Raw genomic sequence first — 15,714 nt, forward strand, 5'->3', positions numbered from 1 at the left:
TGTCAGAGGTCCCAGAAATGATGGGGCAATACTTAGGAGAGCACACCTTGCCAAGAGTCTCCTAATTACATGTAAATATGCGAAATCTCAGCTCTGTGAGGTTTTTGTTCACGCTTCCGCTGCTCAGTTTCACGTTAAAAAAACCCACACCAAACCCTCTGCAGCTGCTTTCTCTCTCGGTTGCAGGGACAACTCTATGAACAGTCGTTTTTATAATTTTGGCTCTTGAACCGAAATATCAATTTTTGGTTTGCCTGAACTAAACAATTTCTGCATTACTCTTTCCGGAGATGGTTTCTCACTCTTTTCTCATCCATTTACTTCTGCGGGTAGCGAGAAGTTACCCAATGCCTCTGCTGGGGTGGCACGGCTCACGCGTTCGTGCAAGGCGCTTTGTTGGGAAACCCAATGGCCAGAGTCCCCCTCACTGCCTCCCGTGCTGGCCGTGAGCATGTTAATCTCTCCCTCAGCCTCACCAGGCAGACATCTGCTGCTGTTTTTTCAGATGGCGCCATGCCGGGGTGATAAAGCACAGAGGTTGCCTCTTAAGACCACCTAAGACCTAAGCCCACCGCTGCAGTCGTGCTTACAGAGGTAGCAAACGCTGAGACCCACCACGCAGCCTGCATTACGCAGTGCCAGAGGGTCTCCAGGAGGGGAATTACGCCACACCGCCGCTGATCAGCTCCTCTCCTTCCTCAAGGGCTGGACTGCATCAAGCCAGGGTGATACCCGCCTGTTGATGGGACTTATTGCAATGTAGGTGCTGGAAATGTCCCTTCTGCAACTTTTGTCTAATTTGGCTTGAATTCCACTAAGCTCCACAACAGCTCCCAGGCAAGGAGCTAAAATAGAAGAATTTTTAAACACGGTTTACAACCAGCTCGCTCCCCTTGATGCATTATTCCAGTTTTAGCGCTTCATCGCCTCTGTTGTGTCACCTCAGGGGCGTTTGCATGGCAGAAGGCCTGGAGTGACACAAGACAAACCCGGCCTTAAACACGCATAGAAACAGCCGAGATGATTAGGTAATTTGTCTTCTAGGTATGCCACCGAGCCTGAAGACAGGGCTGCCACGTGCTATGGCAACGCTTGCGTGATAGCAGCGATGCTTATAGCAGCCGTGCTGAAGTCTGCCGGTGCCGGACTGGTGCCCAAGTGGGAGTGGGAAGCACTGGTGATCGGGTTGAAATACTCCTGCTTACAAATCCCGAGCTCGAGCTGGGGTTTGCGTCCTCCCGGTGCCCTGCAGGTGGGTCCAACGGTGATGGTAGCACGGACCTGGGGACGGATCCGCAACAACGCTCTCAGCCAGACCCCCAACCTCAAGCGTAAGCCACTCTGCCAACCTCAGGGCGTGCTTGGATCGGAGCTCACGTCTGCACTCAGGGGCTGGCCTGGATGCTCACGTACGCCTCCAGCTCCCAGCCACGCAGGTGGTGTCCCGGTTGGTGAGTCCCTTCCTTAAAACCAAGCACTTTGCTTAGAGGAAGTATGAATAATAAAGATAATCCTGATATGACTTAAAAGAGAAAGCCATATGCAGGGCTCATGGAGAAGGTAACAAGCTACTGCGTGAACAGTCGTGCCATATCCCCCTGTCCTTCAGATGCCACTACGTCCCAGATAAGAGTAATTTGTGGGTGCATTAGGGTGGCTGGGGGGTCCAGCAGCAGAGGAGGCTGCTCAGGTCTCGGTGCAGCCGCTTGATTACCCCCCGTGATGGCTCTGTACGTGTACCAGCAGCTTTGGGGGCATTTTCAGGCCCCAAATTGCACAAATTCTGCCTCTTGCACCAGGAGAAGTGGGCGCAGAGCTTGTCACGCTGCCAGACTCGCAGCAGGGTAGGAGCTGGGACCCATCCAGGAGGTGATGTACAAGCACCCTTGCGGTTGCATGGCTGGACACGGCACCCACGCTGTTCCCAAGCTGCTGCGTTACCAAATTTACAAATCTTGAGCCTTTTCAGGGAGCAAGCCTGGACGGGCAGAGTGGTACTCAGGCGTGCAGGAACAAAATCATACGGAGCTCTCCCCTTCTTTAGGGTTTACCTGGAAGCTGCTTCAGGAGCATCAAGCTTGTCGAGCTTTGGTTGGACCAGCCGGTGTATACAGGCTATAATGTACAGGGGAGAAATTGGGACGTCCTTCTGTCTCAGGTTAGTCCTGATGTTTCTGGGCTGGATGGAGTCCATAACCAAAAGTTTTGCCCCAAGCCCAGGTTGAAGACACCAGCCCCAGAGTGCTTGAGGCCAGCAGGATGGGACCACCTCCATTTGCAGGCCTGGAAATCCTGGTGCTGGGCCACCCCTTGGCATTTTTGAGAGGCTTTTTAGAGAAATAGCTATTTTATGGGGGCCTCTCTGCCCAGAAACCAATGCAGGTGTAGGGCTGGGAGGAACTGGAGCACCTGAAACTGCTGCAGAAGAGCACAGTGCTATTTTTTAAATGCCCCCTTTGTTGCCGATTATAAGCTAAAATGTAAAGTGAAGAAAGATGTGAGATAACACGCTTCTTTAAAGCGGGAAATAGCTCACTGGCAGTCATATGGAGATGCTAATGCCAGGCCAACAAGTAAATTAATACAACTACTACAGCTACTAGCCACTTTTTTAGTTCTTGAAAGTGGCAGGGTATATTTTTAGCACCAGGCTTTTAGGTCTTTTATGTCCGAAACCACCTTCAGGCTTCACCGAGCCCTGTAGCTGCACTTGGGCAGCCAGGCATTAAAAAAAAAAAAGCCACGTAGCTGGAGAATTGAGACAAAACCTGTTGCAAACCTCGTTTGCTGGGAAGACGAGGCAGGGCCGGAGAAAAAATGGTTAATGGGGCATTTTGCTGCTTTTGCACCTCCATGTTGAGGAGGGTTTGGAGGGATTTAGTGAGAATAACTGCCTGGTTCCCACAGCAAGGGGGATCACAGCTCTCCAGGGCAAGTACCATCTTGTGGCTCTCGATTTAGGTGATACACAGTCTGGGTGATGAAAGCTGAGCTCTTGAGAAAGGAGGGAAGTTTTAATCTGGCACCGTGAAACGGCTTGCCTTTGCCAAGCTATTTGGGGGAAATAACTGACTTTTGTGAGAGAGATTTGTGAGCAGGTCTGTCTTATAGGTTCCTCTCTCTGAGGAGCGGCTTTTGGGCTTGTAACTGTCTGTGGCACAGATCTCAGTTAAACTAATCCTGTAAAAATGCTGCAATATCCTCTTAATACCTTTTAAACCGGACTTTCCTCAGGATAGCCGCAGCAGAGCCCTGAATCCATGCCGGTTGGGGAGCTGGAAGGGCTGGTGGGTCTCCTGCTCTCCTGCCATGCTGTGAGGGGGCAGTAAATTTGGCTGCAGGGCCTCTGGGACGGCCAGGCTTATTTTTCTAGATGAAAATTTACAGGAGGGGAAAAAAAAAAAAAAAAGCAACCCTAAAACTTCTTCTTTCTCCCAGCTTTCCACAAAACTCCCAGCAGAGCAAGCAGTCACTTGGGGCATATGCAGGTGGTCCACCCAGGTTTGCTGAGTCAGGAGACAAGACATCAACTCCATCCCACCAAGCCTCAGGTTTCAGTAAAACGCTTTCTTCTTCTTCATGTCACGAAGGATGTTTCCCTCAGGTGAGAACACTGTGCCATGCAATTTTGCAGGCCTCCCGCAACAAAATTTAGAGGGGAGGAAAATCCCTCTCGTTTCACAGGTTCTGATGGAGCAAAAGGTCTACACCCAAAGGGATGATATTCCTGCATCGGGATCCAAGGCTGCTGGTTTTCCTTGGAGCTGGGCTGGAAGAAATCCCACAGGACTTGGAAGGAGGCAGGGAGGGAGGAGGCAAAGAGAAGATGGAGAGAGACAGAGAGGCTGTTTGAGATGTTGAACAGGCTATTGAGCATGTCAAAATCATGTTTCTTGGCATCCTCTATAAACCTCCCATGATTTTACAGGGACTATATCCACGGTTTATCAGCAACAGCAGTTTAAATATGACCCTGAGACTGCTCTGGTCCCTCGCGCTCCTATGAACACAGCCTCATGTATCCCAAGGGCGAAGTCAGACGTGCATCAGCAGAGCAGGTCCGTCAAAGCAGGGCTGGCATCCCATGAGCAACCTCATGTCCTTCTGCCATATGGACCAGGGTTTTCACCCAAAGGCTCGGTCCTGAGTCTCTCACTCAACTGGTTCCCCTTCCTCTGCTGCAAGAGTGCTAGCCAGAAGATGCGTTTGCTCCTCAACGTCCTTCAGATGCTTTAAGGAGCTGGGATGAGCCCGGTCAGGGTTAGAAGGAGGGTTGGAAGGAACGTGGCCAGGTGGGTTTCTGGTGGCCATCCCCAGGGTGGGTGAGGTGTAGGTCAGACGATGCCAGGAGAAGGTGGGCTGTGGTGGTGGAAAGGTCACCTAGAGAAGCCCAGGAGGAACGTGGCTCCTCCGCCTACAGAAAAGAGAGATGATAGCAGTATTTGAGGTAAACACTTTGTCTCCAGCTGATTTATGTCGCTGATTCCCGCTCGCTGACCCTAGACAGGCCTTTCAGGGAAAGTCTAAACATTAACAAAGCAAGCGGTGCGCACGCAGCGGGGCAGCTCAAACACAAAGCGTGGGCGGTGTGCTGAAGGGCATTCACACACCGACATGGCGGAGGGGGTTCCTCCCCGACGCTGGAGGTGCAGTGTTCAAGGCTGCCTTGTATCGACTCGTCAAATATTTGTTTGCATCTGTGACCTTCAGACATTCCCATCATGGGGGTGATTTCGGCTGCAGGCGTGCTGGCAGCCACTTGGAATTTCAGCACGGGCCTGTGAGCAGGGCAGGATGGACATTCCTCTCGCAAGGTTTAATTCCAACTGTACCCAGTGCCAGGCCCTGATAAAACTCACCCCTGCCCCAGGGGCAAGGCTCTCACCAGCACTTTTTTTTTTTTTTTTTCCCCCCAAAGTTTTTCCTAAGCAAAGGTGGTGCCAGAGGAACCTCTGCGCCTACGTGACCCAGGCTTGGCCATCCCTACAGCCAGCTGGCAGAAATCACTGCCGCTCTGAACGTCAGTGGGGAGCAGTGATTTACCCCTGCTAGGCACCCCGTCTTTCTCCAAGCAAGCAGAGGGCAGACTCTCCTTACTGATGCAATGTGGTGGCCAAAGCCCTCTTGGTCGGTTCAGGACAACAAAAGCACAAACCCTCTCATGATGCTTTATGGGCAGGCGGACACCTCTACTCCCTTCGGATCTTTTGCTTGTCCCTGAGGGAGAATTTGGGGTAAGTGGGACGGAGCTGTTATGGTAAAGGTCCTCTCACTGACACGTAGGAAAAAGGTGTCTTCCCTTCACACAGATTATTGTGCTTTTTAAAACCGAGCTTCAGAGTTTCACACCTCAGGGACATGGCTCCGCTATGCAGAGGTAGCAGCAAGGTGCGGGACAGGCTTTTCTCGGCAGTGGCTTCTCTTAGGAGCTGACTGATCCTCACTGTGAGCGTGCCTGCTTCCTTTTGTGTTTACCAAGTGTAACCTGCGATTCTTACTAATTACAGCAACATTCCCTGCTGCTTACAGATATTTGGGCAGAACCATTTCTGCACTTTTCACTAGCTAAATGCTGCATTGCCAACTGGAATATTTCCTGTTAATTTTTTTTTTTTTTCTGTGCTTCTGAGGAATTTTCCCCTTATCCTAGACTTGTCTTCTTCCCAGCTCAGGGCTTCCTTCCCCAGCCTGGCTTGCTCTTGCCCCTGGGCAGGATGCCCCAGCTCTCTTGCAGAGTAGCCTTGCTGATTTGGTAACCTGCTTGCTTGCAGGCTTCTTTGAACAAGGACACGTCTTTCTTGGCCGCTCTGGGTTTGCCTGTTCCTTTGTAGCACAGAAAGAGAACGAGCTTAGCAGCTGGTGATGGCTGCGGCTACCGGCAGTGATGTGGTTCTTGTTTCAACTCCTGTTTCCTCTTTCCAGAAAGGCAAACTGCTATAACTGGGCTGTCAGTGACTATGGGCAGAGGCCAAGATTTGGGCTGGCTGTGTGACTGTATGAAGGCTCTTGTTCTATGTGCCAATTCCTCACGGGAATATCAGCAACAGTGCTACAAATCTCTGGTAGTCAAGACTTCTGGCAGCGTTGACCAGCATTCAGTTGGTTTTGTGCTCTGCTGTTGAGGTGCTGCTTTCATATAAATAACTTTACCACTCCTGGAGGGTGCACCTTTTCCCCAGGACTTACGTTTAATACAGCAGCTGGGCAGAGAAAAGGGCAACGATGCACTGCAGTGTTTTCTGGTATACAAGAACAAGGGTCCGTGCTGGGCACAGGCTGGACCTGAATCTGGAGAACCTGCCACAGGACCTTTGGATGTGGTTTGTTTTGGGCAATGGTTTAAATGACACGATTTGACACAGCAATGTATAGTCCACAGACGAGTATTTCTCTGTATTTGAAAACGCAGCTCTTCTCCCTCTCCTACTCCCCTTCCTAAGCTACGTGCTGCGGCTTGACTTCAGTCAGTCCCTCCTGGGCAAGGGAGGAGAAAAGCGACTCTTGCCCTAAGGGAAGCTGCTGCTGGCGACCGAAGGCAGCTCCCTGGCTAGTGCAAGCAACTTACCGAAAGATTTACAAAAATAGTTTTGATTCATACTTTTCATGCCTTTCGGGAGTTGCAGGGTAGGTGTTGTGTTCTCCCTGTCTTTCCAGGTGGCTGAATTCCTCTGGGTGACCACATCTTCCATGAGGTGCTTTGCTTTTATCTCTGGAGAAGGTGCAGCACTACCACGAAGTCGCTCATAAGAATCCATCCTGGGAGATGAGGTATCTCTGTGGAGAACACGGATAAGTGAGCATCGGACTATGTATCTTGTAAATCATGGTTGCAGTATGTTTTGTATCCACCTGCATGGGAGCGTTAGCCAAAATAGGTTTGGGGAATTTCCTTTTCCCATCAAAAAACACCTGAAACTCTCTACTAAGTGACAATTTTCATGAAAACATGCAAAAAGTGAGCAGTGACACCTGTCCTCCAGCGTGTCCGTGCTGAGCCTGAGCCTTGCGCTGTCGTCTCCTGCCACATCTGCAGGTCAGCGCTGCTCTCATTCAGCTCCGAAGCCATTTTCATTCAGGACATACCACGTGGGGCTTCACTTTCAGGACTAGTATCGCAGTTTCTGGTATTGTGTCAGCTTGTGAGCTGAAATCCAAGATAAAAATGAGCTTGGTGGTGTTTAGGGAGTGTTTGGGTAAGTTCTTCTAGCTGCAAAGGAGAAGGATGATGTGCAAGTCTGACCCAGCACAGATTGGGGGGGGTCCACGCACACGCTGATGCCAGGGATGGTTTGAGTGTTTCCCCGCTGTGGAAAGTTAGGAAAGGCGGTAAATTCAGCCTTTCAAAATACTTCCATGCCAGCCAAAGCTCTCTTTCCACGTGTTGGAAAGCCAAATAAAACAGAGCACCAGGGAACAGGCAGAACTGGCCTTTTATTGCCAGCTCTTCTTGGCTAGTCGGCAAGGAGGAGAGGATGTTTCCCTCAGACCTACTTTACATCCCTCTCTTTTTTTTTTTTTTTTTTTTTTTTTCCCCAATAGGAAATTGTGAGTGCACGAGTTAAGCAGAGCCCCGGGGAACAGGAATCTCCGGAGCGGCGTGTGGCTGGCAGGGTGCGAAGCTGGCGGCCGGGGTAGGACACGCACGTACTCAACGGCGTGCTTGGCATCGCTCGGCTGCTTCACAAATTCCTTCCCCTCCCCTCAACCCAGCCTGTCTCTCCCCAGTTCCCGTCGCTCCAGGCGGGTTGGGAGTAACGCCACCGCAGCTCCATGACCTGGGGAAGGTCCTGCCTCTGAAAATAATCCCTGCTCCTTTCTCCCCAGTGTTGATTTTTATTTTTTTTTTAAAGCTGGATCCATTCCCCCAAATGAGGCGGCGACAGGGAGAGCTGTGGCGGGTGGCCGGGAGCAGGGAAAGGGGTGCGCTGCCCATGGCTGTGGACAGCCAGGCAGCAGAGGATCTCCTGGTAGGTTTTGCTACCAAAAGCACTGCCAGACTCGGGCAGGGACGGGCGATGCCTCTCCTCCAGTTGGCTTCGCGAGTCATCGCACTCTCTCCTGCATCCCCAGTCCATCCCAGTTACAGCTGCCTTGCTCTCTCCATCACGGCTACGGCAACAGGAGCTGGTCCAAGCTGTCCGTGCAGGGAGGAGGTGGTATCTTTCACCCCTGGCATGAGCTCCTACAATCTCTTGGGAAAATCAGCACCAAAAATACGGACTGATGCTCCCCAAGCAGCGGAGGCTCCTGGAGCCGGCACGGCTGCTGTGGCATACCCTGGGTGCCCATGGAAGCCAGAAAAGCCTGCAGCATCGGAGGGACAGGCCCTTGTTAATATGCCCCAGTGACACACTGCCCTGTGTTGAACCCAAGAGCGGGTGCTGGCTAACGCACATCAGCACGGAGACCTTCCAGGCTGGCCAGGAAAGCCCCAGGAGATGGAGAGGTCGCGAGAGCCGTGCTGGAAAAATAAATGAGTGTACCTTCCCGTGACGATTCGGTCTCCGGCGTACTCCTACACACCACTTCTCCCCTGCAGCTTCTGCCCAGGATGTTAATGCTGAGAGATATCTTGTGTTATTTACTCAACTCTCTCCTGACATCGCTGCGAGGAGCAGCGAACGACGCCTGCGCTCTCTCTGCAAGATCGGCAGCTTCAGCCGCAATAACTCGGCTGCTAGAGAAAACAAACCTCCGTGGCTGGGGCTGGAGGGGACACAGCCTGTGCTGCTTCGGAGGGTATTAACAGCAGTTTCCAACTGCTGTGGGATGGGTCCTCGGTTCGGATCAGCTTCCCAAGGAGTGAAATGTGAAGGGTCCTGTGTCTGCCCACGCATCTGGACAGCACTGGGCACAATGGGACCTTCTCCTCATTACAGGTCTGGCTGCAGAGCAGCTAATCCGATATTATTAATGACAGTCAGAACAGACATGACGGAATTTAAACCACTGTAAAAGGATTACTCTTAGGTATTGAGCTGGCCAAGGATGGGGGAAAAAAGCATTATTTTGCATATGGAGGAAATCTCCTGACACTTCCAAATGCTATGGGAAAGAGGAAATAACTGTAAGAAAATAGAGCAGACCAGGTCTTCTTCTGGCGAGCTGGTGGATGAGCAGCAGCACACCACCTTACAGAGCAGCAGAGATGTAGCTGCAGGCGGTCTGGCCCGAGGCCTTTCAACAGCTACTGGTGTGGCTCCCTGAAACGCTGCAAGGAGCTGGAAACCTTTGTTTTTCAAGCAGGAACGTGCTCAAAAAGCAGGCAAACCTTGGAAACTGCACAGTGTTGTTCCTTCCCTCTCCCATTAGACCTACGATCCAGCCCTTGCTGGACGGGGAGGCATGCAGAGGCTTTGCAGGAAAACCTTACTCTGTGTGTGGATGCTTCAACTGGCCAGAAGAGTGGATGTCCAAAAAACTGTGGATGCCTACCTTTTTCCTGGGAATGTGGGGTCCAGTTTGCTGAAGGATGGGATTTCTTGACTAAAGAGGGTGAGCGCGTGCCCGCTACAGAGCTGAGAGCGTGGTGATTATGGCTCTCGCTTATAAATGCAAGAGCTCAAAAGCCTGGCCTGATGGAGCTAGGCTTGAGACTTGACTCTTGCCACCCAGTTCCCGAGGTATGGGTTGCTTTAACCCTCTGGAGGCAGGTTGTTTTGGTGTGGGGATGGTTTCTTTTGCTTTTCCTTTTAAACACTTTTGAGGTAGAGGGTGGCAGCACTCCCCTTCTGTCTCTGCAGGACATTTGCACTCACTGGGATCTGCAGAGGTCTAAAGCTTTCACTCAAGGAGAAGGACTCCGCATAGGTCCTCATCTTCATGTAGAGGGAGCCCAAGATTCTTCCGTGCAGATACAGGGAGAGTCAAAGCTGAAACCCCGTAAATCTAAGCTGCATCTCGAGCTGGTTACAATAGCAAATACGAGCCTGAAAAGCTGGAGGAGATGCCGCGCTCAGCTCTTCTGGCAAGCAGTTGTAGCAATCTTCTTCAGGGGAAAAAGGGAAGGAGTCTTTTGGTCTTGGCCTCCAGAGAAGTTAAGTCCTGGCATGAACTTGATCTAAGTCGCTGCTGAGATGGGAGACACACGACAGCCTTACTGACAGCTGTCTGTGTTGATGGAGAGCTGCCTGACCAGGGAATACTGAACCAAGCCTGAGCGGTGGCTGCTCTGACCAGTTGTTCATCTCTCCTCTAATGGAGAGACGGCTCTCTATCTCTTCTGGGCCGTTTGCTTTAGTTCTAGGTGGCCGTCTTGCATTTCTCTGTCTGCATCAGTGTAGTTGGGACTTGCCTCTGTCAAACATCAGAAGAAGTTGCTTGGCTTTGGCCAGAGGATTAGGCTAGCTCTGTGCCTCTAGTCCTTGGACAAAAACCCCAAGGGACAGCTTGAGAAATTAATCCTTCCAGTCCTTCCTCTAGCAAAAGCTGGGCATCTCTAGCTCTGGGAATGGTCAGGATGGGAAATAATACCCCTGTTCCTCAGATGGCCCTTGGGCATGCGTGTCCTACCCTCCCTGGCAGAGTCACAAACTCCACTTGTGAATGAAGTCAATAGAAGGATCAGCTGAAACGCTGACGAATGCCAGAAGATCATACTGCGCCTCAGTAAAGGAAGAAGAAAGAAACCACCCCAGAGTCACTCAGCTCGAAGGAGAAGAAAGTCTGAGCGCTGTGCCCTTCAGGCTGACGGTCGGAGGAGGTTTGGTGCTGGGGCGAAGGATGGCACAGAGAAGAGAGTTTCACTTTATGCACGTAACCGCCATCTTCTGCAAAGCAGACCTGGCCAGACTAAGGAAGATCTGATCTGCTGCCTTTGATTTGGTGAGAAATAAACTGTGGTGGGGAAAAAAACTGGGGAAAGAAGCATGTGAGCTTGCAGTAGGGGATGCCCCCTTGAAACAGCAGTAACCCACATCCTCTCCACATTTTAGCAGGCACGAGTGGCTCCCCCCAGCCAGGGCAATGCATCCGCCGGGGCTTTCCCTGCTGCCAGACAAGCGATAGTTTCCATGATGGGCAAATGCGGACAAGCAGAAAGAGACTGGGCTCTGCTGTGAGGTGAAAGCACGTCTCACCCACCGTGTGGTTTCCCTGTGTGGCACCTGGCAAGAGCCATAATGAAGGGACATTCCTCTGGAGTCAAGGGCTAAGTCCACATCATTAGCAGAACCCAGCCTAGACCTTCACGCTGTCGCACAAAGACCTGGCCTAAGCCCAAACCCTTCCAGGAGGGAGAAGACAGGGCATGGTCCATCCCTTGTCAGATATCCACAGAGGTCGTGCCGCAGTGGTGGGGTGCAGCAGAGATCCTAATCAGGGCTGATTTTTGGTCTTGGCTCTGGACCCGTGCTGTTGAGGGCATGGTGAGTGGGTCACGACCACTGCCTGCCTAATTCACCGAGGACGTGACCTCCAGGGAGTGGATGGTAGGCACGGAAAACCTAAAATACCTCTGCCTTGAAGCAGGCTGTGTCATCCAGCCTTAACTTTTTTCCTTGCCCACAGGCAGACGCCGGCCACAGGTCTCATGGGTGGCAAAGCTGCACAGCCCTACAGCATCGGGTGCCCTTGCAACCAAGCTGCCTCCCAGTTGCTTCCAGTGAATAACCCACCGAATCCCTCCAGGCTCATGTCCCTTGCAACAAGGACCCATCCCAAATGGTTATGTCCATCCGATGTCTGGGTCTATGGATCTGTGCCTTGCGATGGCTTCTCTGATGGCTGATGATGGTTCGGCTTGTGCTCCAACCTTTCCGGTGGGGAGGGAAGGTTTCGTAGGAGCTCTTCTCCAGCTCTCTCCTGTCCTAAGAAAACTCACGGGAATTTACTATCTTTAGAAGCTCTCACCCTCTATCACATCTGTTTGAAAGGGCTCAGTGGGTTAAAATGTTTAAAAAGGGGCAATGAGGAGCAGATGTAGCTCTTGCTTAAGTTTTAACGGCCTTAAGAAACCATACTAAAACCAGGTTAAAAAAAAAAAAAAAAAAAGGAGTTGTTTCCAGGAAAAGTATTCCAAGGTCTCAAGTTGATTTCCTTTCCAGCGTCATGAAAGCCGCTCTTTGATAAATAACTGTAATTAAAAAACCCAACAGTCTTATTTTTCCTCCAATTCATTTTAATGTTATAAATTCAGTGGGGGAAGGTGGCACTCAGAAATAAAATAAGGTTTTGCAGAGAAAAAAATGTCTGTATTTTCTCATATAAACAGATATTTCTTAGGAAGACACTTTCTTCTTTGACAATGATCTTTCTGTTGGAAAACGGTTGCTTAGCTTTGCCCTGACAGCCCAGGGACAGTAAAACTTGTCAGCGTAGAGAAACTGAGTAGCCTGGCCGGGGTGGGATAACATTCGTATTAACAGGGCAATTATCCCTCTAACTCCACAGCAGTGGTGCCGAGTGATCCCCCCGCTCCCCGTGATCCCCCCTCAAGCTCTAACGCAGCTGCTGACTTGCGGCACATTTCTTTTCCTAGATGTCACCTTGGGGCTTTTTTCCCCTCCTGCCTTTCTGGATTTCTAGGATGCTTGAACTCATTTCTGACCGTGGTATTGCTGATGTGGATGGGCTGGGCTGCATTTTTAGGATCTGATTCAAAGCCCACTGAAGGCAGAAGCAATTTGCTGTTGATGTCAGTGGTCTCTGGAGCAGGCACTGTGTAGCTGCTATTTTTTTTATCCAGACAATTGCAGTTAAAGGGAGCGAAGAAAAAAAACCCCCACATTTTATTTTAAAAGTAAAGTGCTCAGGCCAGGTCTTACTGGCTTCTGAGCAGCTGAAAGAAGGATCTTGCTTTAAACCAGGGTATCACACCAGACACCCCGAAGCAGAGAGAGTTACACCGAATTGCTCCTGCCTTGGGAAAATTGAGGCTATGCTCTTTAAAGCAGAGATTTTACTTTCTCTCTTTGGATTTTGTGTTCTAAACAAATGAAGGGCTTTGCGAAGAGAAGGAAGGAAAAATTAAAACCCAATGGCCTTACGGTGAGCATGTCAGGAATCTGCAATACATCCAGCCGATCATGAACCTCTGTAAGGTCTGGCCACGCCAGCATTGCCTGAGCCCATGGAACAACCCATAATGTCTATACCGTGAGCAGCAGCCAAGATTGTGCCTCCAAGAGAGGCCAGTGGCTTACAGAAATTGCTATGTTTTATCAGCTGGGAGTATTCCTAGGAGGAGGAGGGTTTGCGAGTTATTCCTACTTTTTGGAGTCATTTCAATATTCCTAGAAGCAGTCGCTCCAGCGGAGGTGTTTCTGCACCATGCACGTAGGTCGGTGCATGCCACCAGCGACTGGGTTCAGCGGAGAAAATTCAGCAAAACTCTCCAAAGGACGTTTCTACTGACCCAAATTCCTGCTTTGCAACCCCATACGGCATTAGAGGGGGTGGCTGAACCTCATTTGCCATGTGGCTGTGGGAAATCTGACCGTCAGATCCCCCCTAAAGATGAGGGGCTATTATTTGGAGGAGCTGATATCTGCCTGCTAGCAACAGGAGCCGAACAGCGAGGTTAGACGAGAGCTGCAGCATTTTGGGATGGCTGAAGGTTGGGTGAGTCCCCAGGCAGAGAGGGCCAGATCCAGCACGGCGAAGGGTGCAGCTCTGCAGATGTGGATGGGGCACCGGGTTCACACCTCGGCTCAGGATCTGACTCACGGCCACGTCGTTATCTTGGAGGGTGGACGACATGAAGTGATTCACCGTCATCAACCGTTGGCGTTCGACGTGGTTGAGTCAGGGCCGGCGGGCTTAAAAACTGGCGGATTGGTTAAATGGTTTTGGAAAAGGGGAGATGTTGGGTCTTGTCCTTTGCCTGCTGGATTGTGGACCTCTGGACGGTGGCCAGCTTGCATGCGATGCTCTTCCCAGCTCTTCTTCAGCCTGGCAAGTGACTGGCTGCTCCTGTCCCGTGTCCTCTCCATGCTGTGGGATGCCGGTCCCGGGTGGGTGACGCGTGGATCCCACACCCTGGGTTTGAACGTCGTGTGAGGTTACGTGGAAATTCGCCGCTTTTGGGCTGCTCAGTTTTTGTCTGCCGCCTTTTGAAATTTTCAAATAGCCTTGTAACTCCAGGAGGCTCAAGGAGAAACACCGAATGCTCAGTCTCGTGACAAAGCCGCAGACACCAGAGAGCTGCCAGGAGAAGAGGAGAGCAGTTAGTGAGTAAAAAAGGGCACGTATAGGTAACCCTCAGTACAAACTCCCAGCATGGGGGCCAAGCTGCAAGTGAAGAGCTGCCAAGGAAGGTGTGTTAGATCTGAGTGGCTATTTAATTGGGAAGAATCACAGAGTCATTGGGACCGGATTGCTTATTTGACTTTCCTTGAGCTTCAGCCAAAGTCTGCTAAAAGCTAACATGATTTTCTTTTCCACTGGCTTCCATGGGCTTTGGATCAGGATCTTTGTGCCTACAGGGTTATCTCGATTTCCTGGAACTCCTTCGCTGTTTGAATTTGCTAAGTATATTTACTGCCAGGCTGCTTTTTTCTTTAACTCCTGCCGTTTGATTGCAAAAAGTTCCTGGCAGCTGCTGGTTACAGGAGCGGTGTTGCTCTCTCAAAATTGGCCATGCACGTCCCTGGGTGTCCCCTTCGCTGGCTGGCCACGTGTAACTCTTAAAAACAGCACAAGCTCCACTACGAGCTTGCCTCCTGCCAACCATTCGGCGCAGTTAAAGAAGATTCAGAAGCGTTGGGCAGCATTTTTTTTTTTTTTCCTTTCTTTTTGAGCCTCAGACGCTCTTTCGCAAAGGCTCCCCAGAAGACACGTTTGCTCTGTCTTTATTACTTGTTTATTGGCTCGGTCGCAGTCAGGCACAGTACCAGCCGGAGCCTCCTCGGTGCTGCCTGCCCCTGATCCCTGCCTGCACCTATAATTGCCCCTTGATTTCCACGTGAGCTTTGCCTCTTCCCGCATAACGGGAGGCATTTCTCCTGGGAAGACGGGAAGACCTGAGCACAAAACTCCTTGTTCCTGAGCAGCGGCATCAGTAGGGCAGAACGTTTAATTAGGTGGGTTAATGAATGTGGCTTCATCATCCACTCAATTAATAAACGATCATGGATAACTCAAACGTTCCGATTGGCTCGGCTAGGGTTTATTTGAATTAATGCAGGGTGCTGCAGATAAATTTTGGAGTGACGGTGTATTTTTTCTAGGTGACCGGGGAGGAAGCGTAGCCTTGCGGTCACAAACCTGCCCTTTGGGCTGGGAGACGGGGGTTCGTGTCGGACCCTCCTCTGACCTCGTGTACAGCGGGGTGCTGCGGTTTTCAGCAGCAGTGCAGGCGTGGAGACATGTCTGCTGCCCTCCTGGAGTGACAGCTTTTTGATCAGGTAAGGGCGAAAAGCCATTTTATGGGCAACAAGGATCTGAGTTTGCACAGCTCATACTACAAGCCCTTCCCTCCCTTTTCTAGTACTAACGTAATACTAATAAATGAAGACCATTTTCTAGTAAAATCCCTGGCTGTAAGCGTTTAGCACGTGAAGAACAACGTGGCCTGACATTTAAAAATAGAGGAACCCAAGGTGAGGGGGTGGTTTGGAGAGCAGAGGGTGGCGAGGAGCGGGGCTGAGTCACTGCGTTTCCCGTGGATCCTCCTTCTTGGAGCCCCAGCAGATGATGGAGAGCCGTCAGCGGAGACAGCCCACCCCACTGCGTGTCCCAGGAGGTGGGTGGTTGTGTCACCTCCAGCCTCTCACC

General features: G+C 51.1%; 1 long non-coding RNA gene across 3 annotated transcripts; it reads left to right on the plus strand.

The window, feature by feature from the left end:
- The first annotated feature begins 553 nt into the window (after positions 1-553).
- LOC126052757 (uncharacterized) lies at positions 554-15,028 on the plus strand. 3 transcript variants are annotated; one of them, XR_007510135.1, is made up of 5 exons: positions 554-1,451; positions 2,045-2,158; positions 3,439-3,604; positions 6,655-6,793; positions 7,540-15,028. It is a non-coding gene; the product is annotated as an uncharacterized LOC126052757 (long non-coding RNA). The 3 variants fall into 3 exon arrangements; XR_007510136.1 differs by having other exon boundaries at positions 6,655-6,768; XR_007510134.1 differs by having other exon boundaries at positions 6,655-15,028.
- The last annotated feature ends 686 nt before the right edge of the window (positions 15,029-15,714 follow it).

Source organism: Accipiter gentilis, chromosome 30 (genome assembly GCF_929443795.1).
Source record: "Accipiter gentilis chromosome 30, bAccGen1.1, whole genome shotgun sequence".
Classification (NCBI taxonomy): Eukaryota; Metazoa; Chordata; class Aves; order Accipitriformes; family Accipitridae; genus Astur; species Astur gentilis.